This window comes from Sciurus carolinensis, chromosome 10 (assembly GCF_902686445.1).
Source record: "Sciurus carolinensis chromosome 10, mSciCar1.2, whole genome shotgun sequence".
Classification (NCBI taxonomy): Eukaryota; Metazoa; Chordata; class Mammalia; order Rodentia; family Sciuridae; genus Sciurus; species Sciurus carolinensis.
In genome coordinates this window covers 35704419-35713944 of record NC_062222.1, presented here as the reverse complement: position 1 = coordinate 35713944, position 9526 = coordinate 35704419, and the positions used below count along the sequence as shown (strand labels likewise).

The 9526-nt window shown below is 31.9% G+C and overlaps 1 non-coding gene across 1 annotated transcript; it reads right to left on the bottom strand.

The window, feature by feature from the left end:
• Nucleotides 1-8945: 8945 nt before the first annotated feature.
• LOC124995125 (U6 spliceosomal RNA) lies at nt 8946-9049 on the bottom strand. Its single transcript, XR_007110615.1, has one exon. It is a non-coding gene; the product is annotated as a U6 spliceosomal RNA (small nuclear RNA).
• Between the last annotated feature and the right edge of the window lie 477 nt (nt 9050-9526).

Below are 9526 nucleotides of genomic sequence, written 5' to 3'. Positions count from 1 at the left end.
TCAAGTTGAGACTAAACAAATAGTATCATCTATGACATTTCCAAGAAACACCTCAAAATCATGTAGTAAAGAAAGGTTGAATATAAAGAATATAGAAGTTAGGTTTTGCCTATTTTATTCATCCCTCACCCTATCTGGTCCATTCCTTCATGACATAGTACTGGAGAGTAAAAACACACTTCTTATCTTTTGCGACTAGACTACCGAAGTACTAAAGCTTTTGTGAAGGAAGTACAATGGTACAAAATTTAGAAGTACAGCAGTTGCCATCTTCCTGCAGTTGCGGATCTGGAAGGCAAATTTTAGTACTGTATCTGTGATTACTGAGTTCCACTTCCAGTATCCGTACACCTGGATGGTGATTGTGCAGTCGCAGTGCTGGAAGTCAATACAAGAAGCAGTTTCCTCAATTTGTGATTACCATGAGGGTCACAGAAACTTGGAGTTAGTGGGGTAGTGATTCCCTGAATTTCTAGTACCCAGACTTTCCAAACACAATTGATCTTCTATTTCCCTTGAAATGTCTACACAAGTTTTATGCATTGAACTGTGATTGATATAAGTAGAGCGCAGCCAGACCAGGAAAGTACAAGGGAAAAGAAAGCAAGGGACAAAGAACTAAACAGGATAAAGATTGGTATTATGTAGTAGAATTATGATACCATTGTATCAATTATACAAGGTAAGAATGCCCTGCCTCGCTTTCAAATTCTGTGCCATTGAGAGTTACAGAAGCTATTACCAACTTCAAGAAAGGAGGAAAATATATTCTTACTTAAGGATGTTTTTTTTTTAGAAAACCCATTGCACACTTATATTTTATTTGTTTTCAACATGAAGTCTCTACTATAATGTGAACTAAATGAGGAAAAAGAGTATTTGGTTTATTGCTGTATCCTTGGTACATAGAAGAGTGCCTAGAATGTGGTAGATACTCAGTAAACTTTAGCTTTGCTTGATATTTAACAACATAACTAAAAGAAGAAATTTGGCAATCTAAAATAATTGAAATATTTCATGTAAAATGTGAATTACCAAAATTATTATAGAAAGTAATTAATTAAGAATTAAGTATAGGAAGGAATTAATTAAGAGATGAGTTCATGAAAAATAAATTATTTTGGAAGTTTAAACATTTAAGGAATCAAAATGAAAACTTTGGAGAACTAGAGTGGTAGTTCAGTGGTAGAGTACTTGCCTAGTTGAATCCAATCCCCAGCACCTCAAAATTAAAAACCAAGAACAAAAATTTCCAGTCTTAGTAACCTATTACATAGACAACCAGAAACTCTTCCCACCAAAAAAGACCTACAAATTTTAACATTTCTTCAAATGCATAGCTTAAAATAAAATTAGATTTAAACTCTTAATACCACTAATACAAAAGAGTGTAAAATAGTTCATTCAGCACATGACTGAGGGGATGTATTGGCTACTATAAGATGGGACAAAGCATTCTCTAGCAGCCAAAGGATCTTAAATGCTTACACCATAGGGGAAGGATGTAAGACCTTTGCACATGGGAGATGGAAATTGAATGTAGATTTCATATAAATCAGGAATCCTCAAAGGATACCATAATTACTAAAAAAGATAAACCCAGAGAAAAAAGAAAAAAAGGAAACAACAACAACAACAAAACTAACTTCAAGTGAAGGAAGATGATAAAGAAACCCTTCTTTAACTATCTGAATTCTTGGTTGGGGAAAAATAATCTACAGATAATTTGGAACCATAACCTATAACACACGTTGCTTTGAATATGGAATTTATGTGATACAGAATGCATGCCCTGTTTGGGTATGATCTAAATGTGTCCTCCCAAACATTCATGTGTTGGGAGTCTGGTTCCCAGTATGGCAGTATGGGGAGGTCATATGAATCTTTAAGAAGCAGATCTAGTGGAAGGTCTTTAGATCATTGGGAATTCTTCCCCCAGAAGAGATTAATAAACTTCACATACAACTCCTTAGTAGGTCTTACAAGGCAGTTATTATAAAAAGCTGATCCTGGCACCACCAGTTCTCTTATTTATTTTCTGGGGATGTGATCACTTGGTTTTTCATGGATTCCTGCCATTGCCATCCACCATGATGTGACACAGTCAAGAGGACCCTGAATTGGCCTAAGCCATGTCCTTGAACCTTCAGAACTATGATTTACAGAAATCTCATTTCGTCATTTTCTTGCCTTAGGTATTTTGCTATAGAGATGAAAAGCTGAATAACACAGTGTCTAACTTAAAATTATCACATATATAAGTCCCTGAATATTGACACTGACTAAATTTCTAGAAAAAGAAATGTATAACCACTCTTCAGAGAAAAGTCCTCCATCAGGATTGCATATGATCCATACATGAATTCATTTAAATGTGCTCATGTTGGTTAGGTGTATAACTCAGTAGCAGAGAGCTTGCCTATCATGTGTGAGGCCCTAGGTTTGATTCCCCATCAATGTAAAAAACAAAAAACATAAAGTCGGTTGAAATTGCTCATGTTATAATGTTATGAAACACATTAGTAGAAATTAACATGCCCATCAAAGGGTAAATTTAGAGTCACATGTGTTTATTTATGTACACTTGCACGTGATTAAATGAATGGAATATGAACTTTTCTAAAACTTTTTCTGAAACACCCAGAGATAATTTTTATAGGTTATTCTTCAATGAAATAAAATTTCAATTTATTAAGTTGAAGTATTTTTTGTTTTATTTATAACCAAAAAAGTGATAGGTAAAATAAAAGTTATCCTTTTCTAACTAAATCCCAAACAAATTGAAGCACAGCATTAATCCCCATCATCTCCATGTCTAATTCTGTTCAATCTTACCTCCAGCCCCTCATGTGGACCTATAATAGAGACTGTCTCTTTCTGGTGTGTTTATGGTTTTTTTTCAAGACAATCATGAATTATTTCAATAGTAAGTCTTCCATGTTCTTAAAAAAAAACCCAAACAGTAAAAAATCTTCACAACTTTTTTCAGAACTGGTCCTGTTCCTACAATTTTTTTAAAGCAATTCCATAGTTTTTATAAAAAGTTATCCCAGGAAAACTCTTGGTTGACCCAAGGTACTATCATATGTAGCTACATGAGATTTCAGGACAGAAGTAAATCTGTGTAGTAAATGTTTCTACGTGGGAGGAGTATAGTTGAGAAAATGTTGGATTCAGCTTTACAGAAAAAACAAATATCTATCTTTTTTTTTTTTCCTTTTGTCTCTGTATCTTTCCTGCCATTTTGAATTTGAACCAAGTTAAACTTCACCATCTGCCTTTTCCTTCTTCCTTCTGAACCCTTAAGGACTCTTGGAGAAATCAAAAAATTGTACCCATAACTTCTGCTACATTTTACTGGTTTCCAACCTGTAGCAATTCATTATAGCTTCATCTGTCAAACATTTTATTCATTTCTAAGACTCTTTTTCCATGCCTCCCACAATATAAACCCATATTTTCTTTATATCCCAGCTTAAAATCTTCTACTTCTTTTATTTTCTTTATATTTTACAATATAACATATTAGTGAAACAGAAAAAATAAAATATTTGAGCATTAATCCAAATATTTGCATCTTGAGTAAAAAATCTTTACAAAGCATGGAATTTCCTTTGGGTCAGTTTCCTAAATGTCATAAACATTTAAGAATTTAGGGACAAATGGATTATTTAAATTAGCCATATTACTTAGATATTCAAAATTTAAACTATAACATCCAAAATAATTTCTATCAGTCAAATTAAACAGATCTAAATTTTTGTCTATATTAATCTGACGCTTTAATCTATTTTGCAATCTTACTGATTATATATAATTAAACATTGCTGTTTTAGGTAAATAGTTTTCTGATCATTTTCCTTTACTTCCTTTTAGGGTTCCCTTACTCTGTACAGCACTCCAGCACACACACACACACACACACACACACACACACACACACACACAAACACACACTTCTTCTTCATGATGCCTATTCAGTAAAGAACAGAGCACTAACAAGGTAGGCAGCCCTACTATTTGACCAGGATAAATTGATGCACTGAAATTCCACTGTTGCTAGTTGGTTGGACATAATGAATCTTTACCAAACCCTACAGTCTAAAACTACTAAGATCAATACCCATAACAACTCTATGCTTTCCAATGTATCCATTTGTAAAGCAAGCTTGCAAAGGATCAGCTACAACTTGAGGATAATAAAACTGTCCCTTTGACAACCTCCTCAGGGAAACTTAAACCAGTAATATCTATTATTCTGTCTATAATGGTTCAGGATTCTGTACTAAACAGAAATAGCTAGGAGGTATGGAATGTGGATTGAATGAGTTTGTTGCTGACCTCAACTACAGAAGGGAAAGTTAAAGTTTCCCCAAAGGTTACCTCTTGCAAATATATCTTCTTGTCTAAAAATTATGCAAATCCTTTGTGATTTTCTGGCAACTTTCTACCTGAAGACAATCCTGTTTTCCCAAGACTTATATTTTTGCACCTAATGGTGAGAAGAAGGAGATGAGAAAATGTCCTTTACAATCTTGATATCTTGATGGAGGATTAGTTTACCTTCTCCAAATATTTTCTTAGATATTACATTTCCATCTATTTCTTTCAATATTTTAGACCAAATAGAAACTACTGTAGCTCTTCAGTGTCTGTTTCTGAGGAGAATTATCTGGTATTACTTGAGTACAATAAGATATAGAATCTATAATTATTACACATTTTAAATTAACATTTTCTTTTTATTGTCCATAGATGTGTTGCAGTTTTCAGTCACTTCGAGTAGGTCCATAGAAGTGTTTGTCTATGTCCTAAAAACTTCTTGGATCTGCTTACTAGATATTCGTTGTATTGACTTGATTCCATTACCAGTTTTGTGGAAGAAAATCATCAAATTAATCTCTAAGGATCTTTTCCTTCATGACTATTAGACACCAACACAAGTATTTGACGTTATTCTTAATATATTTTTATCTATCTCAACTCTTCTTACCCTTATGATGTTTGTTATAATGTGACTTTCCTTTATATTAAAAAATTCATAAGAATTATATAATTGACTGCAGTAAGGGTAATGACAGAATCATGGTAAAATCTCTTTGCTTTGAAGGAAATTAAGACAAAAGAAGAGGCAAATTAATGGAGGTCAAAACGCAGTTTACTGATGTGCTGTTGGATACCCTTTTCAATGCCATCTCCTTACTTCAAAATTGCTACCACATGTCTGTGTATTTACAATTCAAGTAGCACTTCAGCAAAATATCAACACCATTTATTGAAGAAAATTCAAATAAATATTTGAGAAAGGTTTCAATTAAATTTAATTATTTATCACTTAAGCATGTTCATTATTTAATTTTTTTTCAAATTTCCTATAAATACACTGATTCATTGATAAAAGTTTAACTTTGATTAGTATCTTAAACTCACTTTTTCTTGTCTGTGTAGGTTTCTATGATGAAATCTTGTTCATAAATTAAGTATCATTCAACATTACAAAAGTCCTATGAAATCATAAATGATCATGTTTTGAACTGCTTTAAAGGATCCAGTTTTCAAGGTAGCATATTTTCTTTATTGACTGTGTCCAGGATAGTCAACAGTATTTTTGTTTTATTCTTTCTTTTTATTTTTAAAAATAAAGACTGGCTAAGATACACAAAAACAACTTTGGAGGCACTTAACTGATACTAGTTTGGAAAAGTCAGTAAGTTTCTACAATATGAACAATTTATACATACATGTGTGTTATTATATATACATAGCATTCATATATCAAGGTGATTAGCATCAAAATAGACACTAAATAAGAATCCTGAGAATAATATTTAAAAGCTAATGAAATAACTCAGAAAACTGATTCATAGGTAATATATTGCATTCTTATTATGTGGACTAGAGAATTTAATATAAACATCAATTTCTATTCAAATAGTGGAAAATTTTAGGAGTTTAAGAAAAATAATAAACACTAAATTAAAATGTGTGAAATAAAGTATGATTTGTGATTTATTTAACTGAAATTCAATCTGCATTCTCATACAAGTGGTTTTGAATAAGAATGTAAAGTCATTTTCTTATGGAAATCAATTTCCATAAGAATATGTGGAGAACCTTAAAGTTGATTTGCAGTTCTAGTATTTGAGAAATATTATTATATACATATATCCTTACATTTAAGGAGCAGGTCAAGGTTTGAAAGTTGTAGAGAAAGAAATAAAATTAGTAAAAAGAGAAAAAGAGAAAGAGAAAAAGGGAGAAAGAGAGAAATCATGTAATGGGAATTTGAAACAACAATAACTGATTTTGTCAATAGCATTTACTTAACTGAAATTTATTTCTTCTAAAATAAGGAAAACTTTATTAGAAAAAATATAAGTAGGGAGTAAATGCTGACTGCAATATACTTCAGAATTTAAATGGGTAGTTAGAGTTTTCAGGTGTCTAAAAGATATGATAAATAGAACTATCATTAATGCATAATTAAGTAAAAAATAAATCATAATAGTCAGTTAAGAGCTATCAAATTTCACAACTTATTAAATCAAAACTATCAAACATCTACCTGCATGGTATTTCAGGAATAATTTTAGTGACCCCAGTATTTCTAAGATAAATTTGCTGTTCATCTTGTCTCATTCATATTAATGATGAAGAAGAACATGTGGAGCTCTGGGTTTTGCATTCATTATAAATTCCATTCCATAAGGATAATGAAACATTTCTGGCAATATAATTCATGGTCATTTCACTTTTTGTGTGTTCAAAAAGTCACTTGGCCTGTAGAAGCAGAGCTTATTAGATCTTGCTTGAATGGTTGTTACAAGAATACTATTCTCTAGGGTCATGTATACAGAGCTCAGTTGTATTCAATTATGCCAGATTATTTGAACCATAACTTCCCTCAAATATCTCATTATTTTACATGTGGCAGAACAAACTGATTCACAATTTTAGCTAATATGTCACACAGACTAATATGTCACACACACACTAAATATGTATGTATATGTATACTATTTAAATGGAAATTGAAATAGTATCTACCATATTGTCCATAAATTGACATTTTTACTGCGTGTGTATGATACTATAAAACCTAATAATATAAGAGATTTTTTTCCATAAAAACAGACATTGTTAAGTTGTTATACTAAAATCAGTTCACATACACTTTTTCATTGTTTCAATTTTAAAAAAATATAAAAATATACATAGTATTTTGTTTCACATGATGAATTATTTTTGCTAAAGAAACAAGAGAAGGAAAAGAAAAAGACATATAAACTCTAAAAGCTTCGAATTACCTTGCATTATTAAAGCAAAACAAATACAGAAAGTAAGCATTCAATGAGTTAAATGAAGCATTGTATTGCTTCATTTAATGCTCAGGACAATTATGCATATTAGATCATATTCCTAGTACAAAAATGGAGAACAAATGTGTCACAGATAAAATATAAAATAAAAATGTTGTTGAAAGAAACATAAACAGAATATATATAAAAGATCATCATTATCTGAGACAAAAATTCCAGACTCTTTAGTGTGCATATGTTCCTTGAATTAACAACAGGGTTATATCCTGATAAAACCTTTCTGCAAATTAAGAATATTGTAAGTTCAAAATTCATATCATATACCCAGGCTACCAAACAGCAAACCAGCACCACAGCATTCTGTAGAGTATGGCTCTTTACCCTCAAGACCTCATGGCTGAACTGGAACTGGGATTCTTGCCCTGTCCAATATCATGAGACTATGGTAGTACATGTGGATAGTCCAGGAAAAGGAAAAAAATCCAGAATTTGAAGTATTATATTTACTGAATACTTATTGCTTTCATATCATCACAAACTCAAAAAAATCATTAAGTAGAACCATCATTAGTTGGGATCATCTGTATAGCTTAGTTATTTACATCCCTAAAAAAATTAAACTCCTATAAGGTGAGAATTGTAGTAATCTATTACTTTAAGAGAAAAAAATGCCATGTAGTATCTGCATAGTCCATTCAGTTTGTTATAACCAAAACTTTATTTTTTTTTTTTAACAAGTTCTTACTCTGCTGCTCAAGTTGGCCTGGAACCCCTGGACTCAAGTGATCGTCCTGCCTCAGCCTCCTAAGTAGTCAGGTGTACCTACGTTGCTAGCAAGCTGAGTAGTTTCTAAACTTATAAATTTAGTTTAGGAATTTATTGCTCACAGTTTAGGAATCTGGGAAGTCCAAGACCAAGGGAACATCAGATTCAGTGCCCAATGAGGTGCTCTCTACATTGCCATTGGTGCCCTGTTGCTGCATCCTCACAATGCAGAGGGGACAAAAGAGCTCCCTCAACCTCTTTTATAAGGGATCCCATCTCATTCCTAGGGCTGTGACCTTATGATCTTGTCACCTGTCAAAGTCATTATCTCTTACTGCCATCACCTCGATTATCAGGATTTCAGTATATGAGTTTGGGGGAGACAAATATGTTCAGACCATAGTATTGATCACTTCATTCAACTTTTTATAGGAAGTTGATGAGGAAGAAAAACTTTATTGGAAACTGAAAAAGAAATGAGCACAGTTGGATATGTTTGTCATAAAGGAGATAAACAGCTGTATTTTCAAGAGTTTCAGTGAAACATTACAGCCCATCAAGTTAAGGTATTGATATTATCTAATAATAAAAATTAACCAATCTGAGGAAAATCAGTGTGAAAATATTCTAATGCACTATTTAAAAGAACTCTCTGCAGTGATGGAAAAGTTCCATACCTCTGTACTGTTCAGTAGAGAATTTACTAGTCACGTGAACACTTCAAATTCAGCTAATGCATTTGAGGGTATGCATTTATCAAACAAGTTTAAATACCCACATGTGGTTACTGATTGAACAGTGTGATTCTAATGTTATATGCATCAAAATCAGTGGTTCCTTGTAGGACTTCTTTAATCACAAAAAAGTATGGATCTCTTCATGAATTTGCAGGCCATCCTTGCTCAGGGGCCTGCTAGTCTTTTCTGTATCTTTCCAATTATAGTATATGCATTGTTGAAGTTAGCACTCATGATCTTCTAGTGCCAAAAATATATTGACTGCCTGTAAATATATGTACATTATTACATTTCTTCAAGTAAAAAATATAAAAACATTTCTTACTGATAACACTTTATTTTAATGTAAGAAAGGTACTGACAAAATAATTAAGAAGTATCAATTTCACTATATCAATAAGCAAAAATTGTATATTAGTGCTTAACTTCATGTTGAAGTCACATAGATCTGAGACATAGTCTGATTCTGAAAGTCAGTAAACATAAATAAGACTTTGGACAGTGACTCAACTGCTCTAAATTACAACATTCTCATCTATAAAATGGTGTTAACTAAAACTCTTTCCTAAAGTTGCAGAGACAATGGTTTAATAATATAAATCATATAGCATGTCAATCATTGTTATGGTTATTAGTTGATGTAAATAACCTAAAGATACAAGTATATTTAATAAAGTAATAAACAAAAATACAATGCTTTTTACC